Here is a 9477-nt window from a genome sequence, read left to right as displayed (position 1 = left end):
ACGGTCGTAGGAGATTATTACACCGTAAAAACCTTATCCTTTGTGATTTTGGGTGTTTTCTTGATGCTCTGAAGGTTTAAACATGTCAAGGGTTGTTTGTATGCTTGTCTCCAAGGTCTAAAGGGACAAAGGGCACATTTTAGCCACACTTTTAGTGTTCACGGTCCAAAAAGATCTTGGGCCGTGAACACCTTGTTCTTGGGGTATTTTGATGATTTCTTGATGTTTAACACTTGATCTAAACATATTAGGGCTAGAAATACTTACAAGTTGAAGATCTTGAAGAAAAAAAGGATGATACTTAAGAGAGAAATGGCTTTAGTCTTTGGAAATGTGAAAAAGTGAATAAAATATCTAAGTCTCACTTATATAGCCTTTAGGGTTTACAGTCCCAATTCCCTTTTAGACCGTAAACTCCAAACTCTTGAAGTTTTGGGCACTTATTGCTACATAATAAACCCTAGTGTATCCACTCTCCTGATATCTTTTGAAGCACTAACTTTAAAACACTCAAACTTATTCCAAAAAGTTGGAAAGTTAGTAGAAATAGTTTTGACTCATATTGAAGTGGATGGTTGTACAGAAAGGAAAGTTTTGGGTTGTCACAACAACATCATAACATAACAAACTGAACAGAACGCAACAGGTCCACAACTTTACAGACTGCATTACCCTTGGGCACAAAGTGTGAGTCTGGATTGCCTTGCGGGCCCATAGCTCACATCTGGCTTGTTATCGAGCCCACAGCACAAGTCTCCCTTAGCCCGTAACTGGAATGCTCCCGGGTCTGTTGGTTACCGCACGAAGCAGTCCCACCCAACCCATCCTACATAACATATCAACATATTACATAATAATTGAACATGCAGATAATCATATAATATAGGTAGTCCTATAGATCTACCTAACTCGCATAACCACTGAGCATGCAGATAATCATATAACAACATAGGTAGTCCAACATATCTACCTGACTGGCATAACTACTGAGCATGCAACATTAACTTCATACTCAATATACTAACACTGCTAGGGTAACATATTCAATGGGCCGACCTTGGTGCCTTAGACCCCTTAGTATAGTGAGGTAACTCAAATGGTGTTGCTGAAGTCCCACAGATAAAACTCCAGCTGCTGGTTGATAGGTTCCCGAACTGTAAACATCAAACAATACCCAATTAATAATTGTGTTCCAAGCCCAAGGTCTAACTCACACTACAAAAGTCCAAAAGTCCATTAATGGGCCAAATGCCAACATATGGCCCAATCTTCCAAATTGGGCCCAAACCTCTTCATGGTCTTTCCTTAAGGCCCATCCAATTAATCCAATCCAATTCCCATGACCCAATATCACATAATTATAAAGGCCTAAACTATTGCCCAATTTTCCAAATTGGACCCAGTCCTCACATGGGCCTTATCCTAAAGCCCATCTAGTTACTTTAGTCCATTAACTTGTTTTTGGATGACCCATCAATAGTCCAATAACCAAAGCCCAATAGAAATGCCCAACTCAAGGCCCATGTGAAATTAGGGTTTCACATAAAATGATAATTAGGGTTAAGTGTTTCTCACTTAACCCATCAAGGACTTAATCCATTAAATCCCTCGCTTTACTAAATAAGTCTTATGATGTGATTTGGCTTAATACCTAAGTCCATTCCATTGGCCCAAATGTTGGTCCCGATAAGTCTAAGCCCATAATCCCAAAATTAGGGTTTTTCACATGAAATGATGATTAGGGTTAAGTCTTCCTACTTAACCCATTAAGGAGTCAATCCACTAAGGACTTAATCCGTTATGTCCAATATTGGTTTTAGGTTAATTTTGCCAATGATTGTTATTTAATATTTCAAGTTATTAAATAATCTCGTTTGTGTCCCGATAAATTCTCAAAATTAGGGTTTTATGCCATTAGGGTTTTCCAAACCCTAATTAAAGTTTCCTACCTAATCTGGGCCCATTAATCAATTGGTTGGGCTTTTAGGTCACTTTGGGCCTCATTGGGCCCACTAGGGTTTCTTTGGGCCCATTAGGGTTTCATTGATCCCACATTGTACAAACATTCCCCAAACGAGGTCCAAACACAATCAAAGCACACCGCCACCCGACACGGTGGCCGATGGCGGCACCACCACCTCACGGTGGTGGTGACGGATTTTCTTTTCATTATTCCATTTTGTTACAGATTACAAAGCTTTAGTCAAGAAAATAACACACACACTAATAAATGACACACACACGGCCACCTTATGGTGGCCGGTGGTGGTAGATGGTTGCAGCCACCACCTCACGGTGGTGGTGGTGTCTTTTCCGTGAATCCCGACTAACCAAAACACCAAAACACACATATTACGAGTGGACACACAACCACACACACCTAAACACGAACTTGAAGCAAAATGAGCAACCCAAAAACACCCCAATGCTTGCAATACACGACTGAAACACGCACACCCACCCTTAACAGCAGTGGTGAGCGGTGACAGTAGCCCAAAAAAATGGCAGCAGCACCAGTCATTGGCGGCGGATGGCGTCGGGACACAACAACACTGGCAACAACCAAGGCGGCTAGAGGCAATAACAGCAGCGACAAAATGAAATAAGATAGGAAATAGATGGTGGCATCTACTACGAGTCGGAAAAGAAATGGGATCGTTGGTTTTGCTGATCAACAGAGCAGCAGCGAAATCGGCGGTCGCGGTCTTCGAATGTGGTGGTCACACCTCCATCGGAAACGACCACAGCAACTTCGTTCCTGGTTCACCCATCGGCCTTCGGTATCTCTGGTCATGGCAGGCGCTGTTGGGGTCTTAGTTGGTCGGAGTAGCAAGCTAGTCAGGGGGGAAAGGATGGTGGTGGCCAGTTGAAGATGAGAGGGAGGTATAAGGGTGGCGGCTACAATAGAGATTACGGTTAAGGTTTAGAAAGTGACGGATGAAAGATGTTAAATAGTCGATCCCTTGAACAAGTTTCCATAATAACGCATTTGGTCCCTTCTTGTAATATTCTTTTCAAAATGAATCCAAAATTTACCAATCAAACCCCGCTTCCTGAAAATATTATCATCCAAGTCCAGAACATACCCTTTACTCCCTGCTTCCATGAATCCTTACATATTTAGCCCAAATAATACCAAACACTCCTTGACTTATGAATATCTTTACAAATTAAGTCCAAAAATTACACTTTAACCCCTGGAGATTCAATTCTTGCCATTTGACTTCCCAAAACCAACACCCCACTAACCATTTAACTATTATATTTAAAACGGGGTGTTACATATATATATATATATATATATATATATATATATATATATATATATATATATATATATAAATTTTAATTATCATGAGTTTTTCATTCTTACGAATATCAACACATAATATATATATATATATATATATATATATATATATATATATATATATATATATAGAGAGAGAGAGAGAGAGAGAGAGCTAGGTTCAAATGTTTTTAGCAAGTATTGTGTGCCTAAATGCACCAATGAGAATTCAAGAAATAATAAACAATTAAATAAATCATTTAAGGGTATTTTGGACCTTTTATACTTTTAATTAAGGAAATCATTTAATTGAATATTGCAATTAAGAAAATAAAATAAGTATATTTGACCTAGCCTCTCTATTAAATCCTATCCAATAAAACCTCCAAAATCCTCAAACCCTTTTCACTCCAAGTTCACCAACCGGACCACCAGGTTCAATCCCCTGCTCACTCTACCGCCATGGAAACGTCTCCTACAAGAAGCTCACAACCACAAAACCGCTTCCCCAATCTTTAAAATCCACCTCATCCTTCTTATGTTGCTCGTATTCTTCAATGGCGGAGACCGATGACAAAATTGCAATTGAAAATTTTTTCAATGGCGGAAGATGCGAAGGAAGACAGTCAACGGTTCTTCGTTCCTCTCCCGTCGGCGGCAGCAAAGAAGATCAAGGGGAAGATCCCCCGATGCTCATCTTCGTCAGATTAAGGAGGAGAAGCATGATTGGAATCAGAAATCGGGAAGCACCTCCAGTGCTTCACCAATTCGAAGGAGGAGGAGGAAAATATGAATTCCCAGTGAGCCTTCCTTGACCGTCATCGGTAGAAATCGAGGTAAACGAGTGGGAAATATCAATTCTTCTCTTTGACTTTTGAATAGATACTTTGATTATAAAAGTCTAATTCAGTAATTGGTTTGGAATTGTTTTTATACTTGTTCTTCTATGTTTTATTGTAGTGATTTTGAATATAAAAGTCAATTTATGTTAGAATCTTGTTTTGCATATACTGGCTTTAGTTGTTTTGTTTTTCTAAACCATTTGAATTGAGTAAAATTATATAAAAAAGCTAAAAACTTTTGAGTTGTAGATAATAAGAAGAAAACAAAAACTAAAAGTTGGTGTGTATTTTTTGTGGTGCTGTAAGCACGAACATGTGTTTCTTTCAAATATTCATGATTCATATATTCTGTTGGAATTTAATGTACGTTTTGATGATGTAGGAATGATGAGGAAACTTATGAAAAAAAGATAAGTGATACTTCATTCTCAAAGAATGAAAAAAAAAACAACAATATTCTTTCAGAATTTCAGGATTCAATATCCAAAAATAGCAATATTCTTTCAGAATTCAAGAATTCAAGAAGAAAACATGGAGAACGAGAGTATTCTAGCAGAATGTTGTTATTCTTTAAGAATGTTATTCATGTTTGTTGATATTCTTTTAGAATATTTATAACTATATTAAAATGTATAAGACTTTTATTTTGTAAGAATATGTATGAATTTGTATTTAAGTTTGGATGTATAAAAATATATTAGAATGTTTGTTATTTTTAACATCTTATTCAAGAATTTTGTTTTTCTTCAATAATATTGTATTAGAATAAAATTCTGAAAGAGTATCATTCTAACAAAAAATATTCTGATAGAATAAAATAGGTAAAATTGAAATTAAATTAATTAAAAAAATTCAGAATTTTTTAAATTAGGAAAATTAATCATCCCTAAAAATCCGAAATTTTCCTTTTATAAAAGTAGTTAATTGTCCAAAATACCCCTTTGCTAAAAATTGTGTAAGTATATGGTACATGTTACCCCATTGTAATATCATACACTCTCAAATCATGTCCATTGATTAATTTCATCCGTTAGTCTAGATTTGTGCATTCTGGCACATAATACTTAGTAAAAACAAAATAACCTAAGTTTATATATATATATATATATATATATATATATATATATATATATATATATATATATATATATATATATATATTTGGTGCGGTTCGGTTTTTTGCAGTTTTTGCAAGACTAGAAACCACACCGCACCGAACATTTTCGGTTTTTGCAAAACTAAAAACCGCACCATCGGTTTTCATTTCGGTTTCAGTTTTATGGTTTCAGTTTATGCGGGTTTTTCGTTTTGCGGTTCGGTTTTTGCTCACCCCTATTGCTAATGTTGCTTTATACTCGCTATTTGAAATATCCATTTTAATTCCTTATAAAGTGTTTTAAAATTAAATTTATCGGAAAACCCAAAAATATTGAATTCAAACAACCTCCATCGACCCACATCGAATAGTCTCAAATTCTTTATGTGAAACAAGATGCTCACTTTTATGCAAGAAACACCTATATAACAAAGAAACTACAACAAAGGGAAATCATCTTTATTGTCAAAGCTAATGTCATTGCCAAATCTCTTGGTACATATAATTTGTTTTGTACAACTAATTTTTGGTTAATTCTTTAGAAAAATCTTAATATTTTCGCTCAATTTATAAAAAGGTGTAAATTTTGTTTTGTTAACAAAAATGTCGTGATTTCCTAATAAAAATTTCAAATAAGTCATTTTTTTACCGATAACTATTTTTTACCCTGTTTATACCAAAGACGACTATGTCCGTTTCCATTGTACATCCTAGAAAATAGTATTGGAAGTGTAACAAATGGTTAGAACCATGCATTTTTTTATAACCAAGAAATTTTCAGATTTTTTGTGAAAGAGTAAAAGAACTAAAATAAAATAAAAATTTAAGACATTCATAAACTCTATAAAAATAATAAGAATTTTCTTAAGGTAACTACGTTAAGCTATATTGTCTTTTTTTGCCGGCTTACCTTTTAAAGTTCAACAAAATTGAAAAGTTACGTCAAAATTGTTATTTACATTGTAAAGAAAGATTCCTTCATCCATTACACACATTTTAAAAAACTATCATTTTCTTACGGTCGACTATATCCTAAGCACACACACAAATGTCACCATAGAACTAATTCCTTATTGTCATATATTAAGAGAAACAAAATGATATGAAATAAATAATATATTTATAAGTGATTAATTATTATTTATTAATAGTGATGTTGGTGATTTTAATGTCATTATCTCATTTTATGTAATTGGAACAAACATGTGAGCTAATGGGCTTCATAATTTGTACTTTAATATATGTACGAGGTTGTACAAAGTGCACATATGTATAAGATCGAATTAGAAGTCGGTTCGATGTCATGTCAGGGGTCTGGGGTCTGGGGCAGCACCCCTTTGGCGGGGTCTAGGGGCAACGCACCTACCGGGGTCAAAGGGGAGAAACTCCTGGCTTAGGTAGGGGTAGCGCCCAAAAAACTCTCCGAATTTTACATATGGGAACATAGTGGGAAAAACAAATTCTTGATGGTAATTATGGTAAAACTGACGAAATTCGTCAGTTTTGGAATCCCTAAATCCTAATTAAAATTCGGATTTCCCGGCTTGTTTCTAAAGCAACCCATGACGACCAACCCTAAGAGAAACTCTAATCTCGTTTATTATAGATAAACAATTGTTCTCTTTGAGAAGAGACACACGGAAATCATTAGCTCTCTTCTTCTTCTTCTTCAGACGAACACAGAACCCTTTTAGCAATTAGGGTTACAATTTTTGTGCCTAGATGCATAAGTGTCATCTTGTATTATCCTAGGCTGAAAGTGATTCATACTAATTCATCTATTTAGTATCAATAATTTCCCTGTATTCTTAATCAAATTCATCATGGAGTGGTCACGCTTAAATAGTTGGACCCAACATGAAAGTACAATGCTTAATTTGTATAGTGAAAAAAGGAGATAAATTAACTAGCATAAAATTTTCTCAAGATCTTTGGTCTTCATTTTTACATGTTGTTCATTAAATGTATCGACATTTATTCGATGAAATGGTTACGTTTGGCTGTTAACAAGAAGGAAATAATTTCATGACCGCCACCTTAGTATTTCATTCAACCAACTTCCAACTTGTAAACAAATATCTTGATTTATCATATCATTGAAATATAAAAATGTATGAAATACATAAGAGTTTATGAAAACACTTATTTAATATTGTACCATGACTCGAGCTAACCAAAGAAACGTAAGGTTAGATATAAACCCTCAAACATAACAAGGTAACTATTCTTAATGCAATAACGTTACACCTTTTACATATGTAGAATGACTAAACTCAAGATCTAAATGTTATCTGAACTAATATTACTCTTTATTTCTATCATAAGTACATTCTAGTTGTTGATTAAATGTTGGTCATACCGATTAACAAAAAATTTAGAACATATTAACATAAATGACATAGAAGTAATGATGGGTTATAGACAAATTATTATCTATTCAGTTTAGAAAATGACCTGTATGACCATAGTGTATGACCATCTATGCTCTACCAATCTAAAAAAACTCAGAATGTCATACTTATGGAAACGAAAAGAAAAATAAGGTTTTTATAGGAAGGAAAATTTTGGAGAAAAACTATAAATTAAGTTATCTTATTTGTCTTGTATGTATCTTTATGTATGCAACACATTACCATTAATCTTGCACATAGTTGTTTCATAGGTGCACTATTTGCTTCTTTTTGTTGATAACATCAACAAAGTCATTAATCATCTGAGAAAATATAATGGTGTAAGTATATTAATAATTAAAGTAATTGTCTTATACTACAAGAATAATGTTTTCTCTTTAAGATCAACAACAACATCGACTTCATTCGTACTTTCTTTCCCTACGAAGAGTTGTTGTAAACCCATCAACAAAATGTATTTTAAACAAAACCTTGAAATATCTCCCTGAAAAGGTAACAATACACAGTCACTTAAGAAAACAGCCACATAAGTAGAAGTCTCGGTCTATAATAAAAAGGTGATAAATGGTTGAATGTATACAATTTCTACAAGCATCACGATATAGACATAGTAATCATAAGGAATGCTACTGTTACATTAACATATGTTGATACACTGACTAGTATATAAGTAGGATCACTAAACAAAAGGAACAAAGGAAAATTTGTAGTTAAAAGCATCCATGCTCAACCATAAATAACAACATTTAGTCAAAATTATATGCATGGGGTTGGGCGAAAAAATCTACAAAGAGGTCGGTTATATCCCCTATATTCATTGCCCACAAAACTTAGAGAAACTTCTCTATAGACTAATTTAGGAGTAAACAATTAATCAACAACAAAACTATGCACAACTTATCTTGTTCAGTTTGGGTCATATATATATATATATATATATATATATATATATATATATATATATATATATATATATATATATATATATATATATATATATAGAGAGAGAGAGAGAGAGAGAGAGAGAGAGAGAGAGAGAAAAGATAGAGATGAGAGCTTCGTTAACCATATTTTATGCAAAATCGATACTACCTAAAAAGTCTAACTAAATTGAAGATGTTGGTTTTTTTTTTTCATCTATACAGTAGATTATGGCAATAGAAAAAACAATTGAAATGTATATGCATCATAGGATCTAAGTTTTTACTATTATATCATCATAATTTTGAAACTAACAGAAAAAACTAAAGAGAGGAAATCAAATACGAATTTCGACAAATCGAATTGTCACTTGTTGCTTGATCTTCTTGATGCTTCTAGGAAAGACTAATACCTAAAGTAGATTACCTCTAATGCTTCACAGCTTGTAAGGTCACACCTTATGATTTGATGAGTAAAACACAATTACACGCTAACTACCAACACCAACGATAGCTCCATAGTGATCAGCTTTAGCGTGATCCCATGATCATTGCATATTAGGAAGATATCATTTATGTATATTATAAATATATCTTTGTATGTTAGGTAGTTATACTTTGTAAATATAAAATAGATAACATATCTAATATCTTGCTAATAAGGATCTGTTTATATGAAGATTATATACAATCCCCTAACTTTTGGTTAATTCTTTAGAAAAATCCTAATATTTTTGTACATTTTATAAAAAGGTCTAAATTTCATTTTGTTAACAAAAATATCCTGATTTTTGGATAGAAATTTCGAATAAGTCAGTTTTTTACCGATAACTATTTTTTACCCAATTTATACAAAATTCGACCATGTCCGTTTCCATTTTACATTATAGAAAATAGTCTTGGAAGTGTAACAAATGGG

Source organism: Lactuca sativa, chromosome 8, assembly GCF_002870075.4.
Source record: "Lactuca sativa cultivar Salinas chromosome 8, Lsat_Salinas_v11, whole genome shotgun sequence".
NCBI classification, from domain to species: Eukaryota; Viridiplantae; Streptophyta; class Magnoliopsida; order Asterales; family Asteraceae; genus Lactuca; species Lactuca sativa.
Note: the sequence above shows the minus strand (reverse complement) of the source record.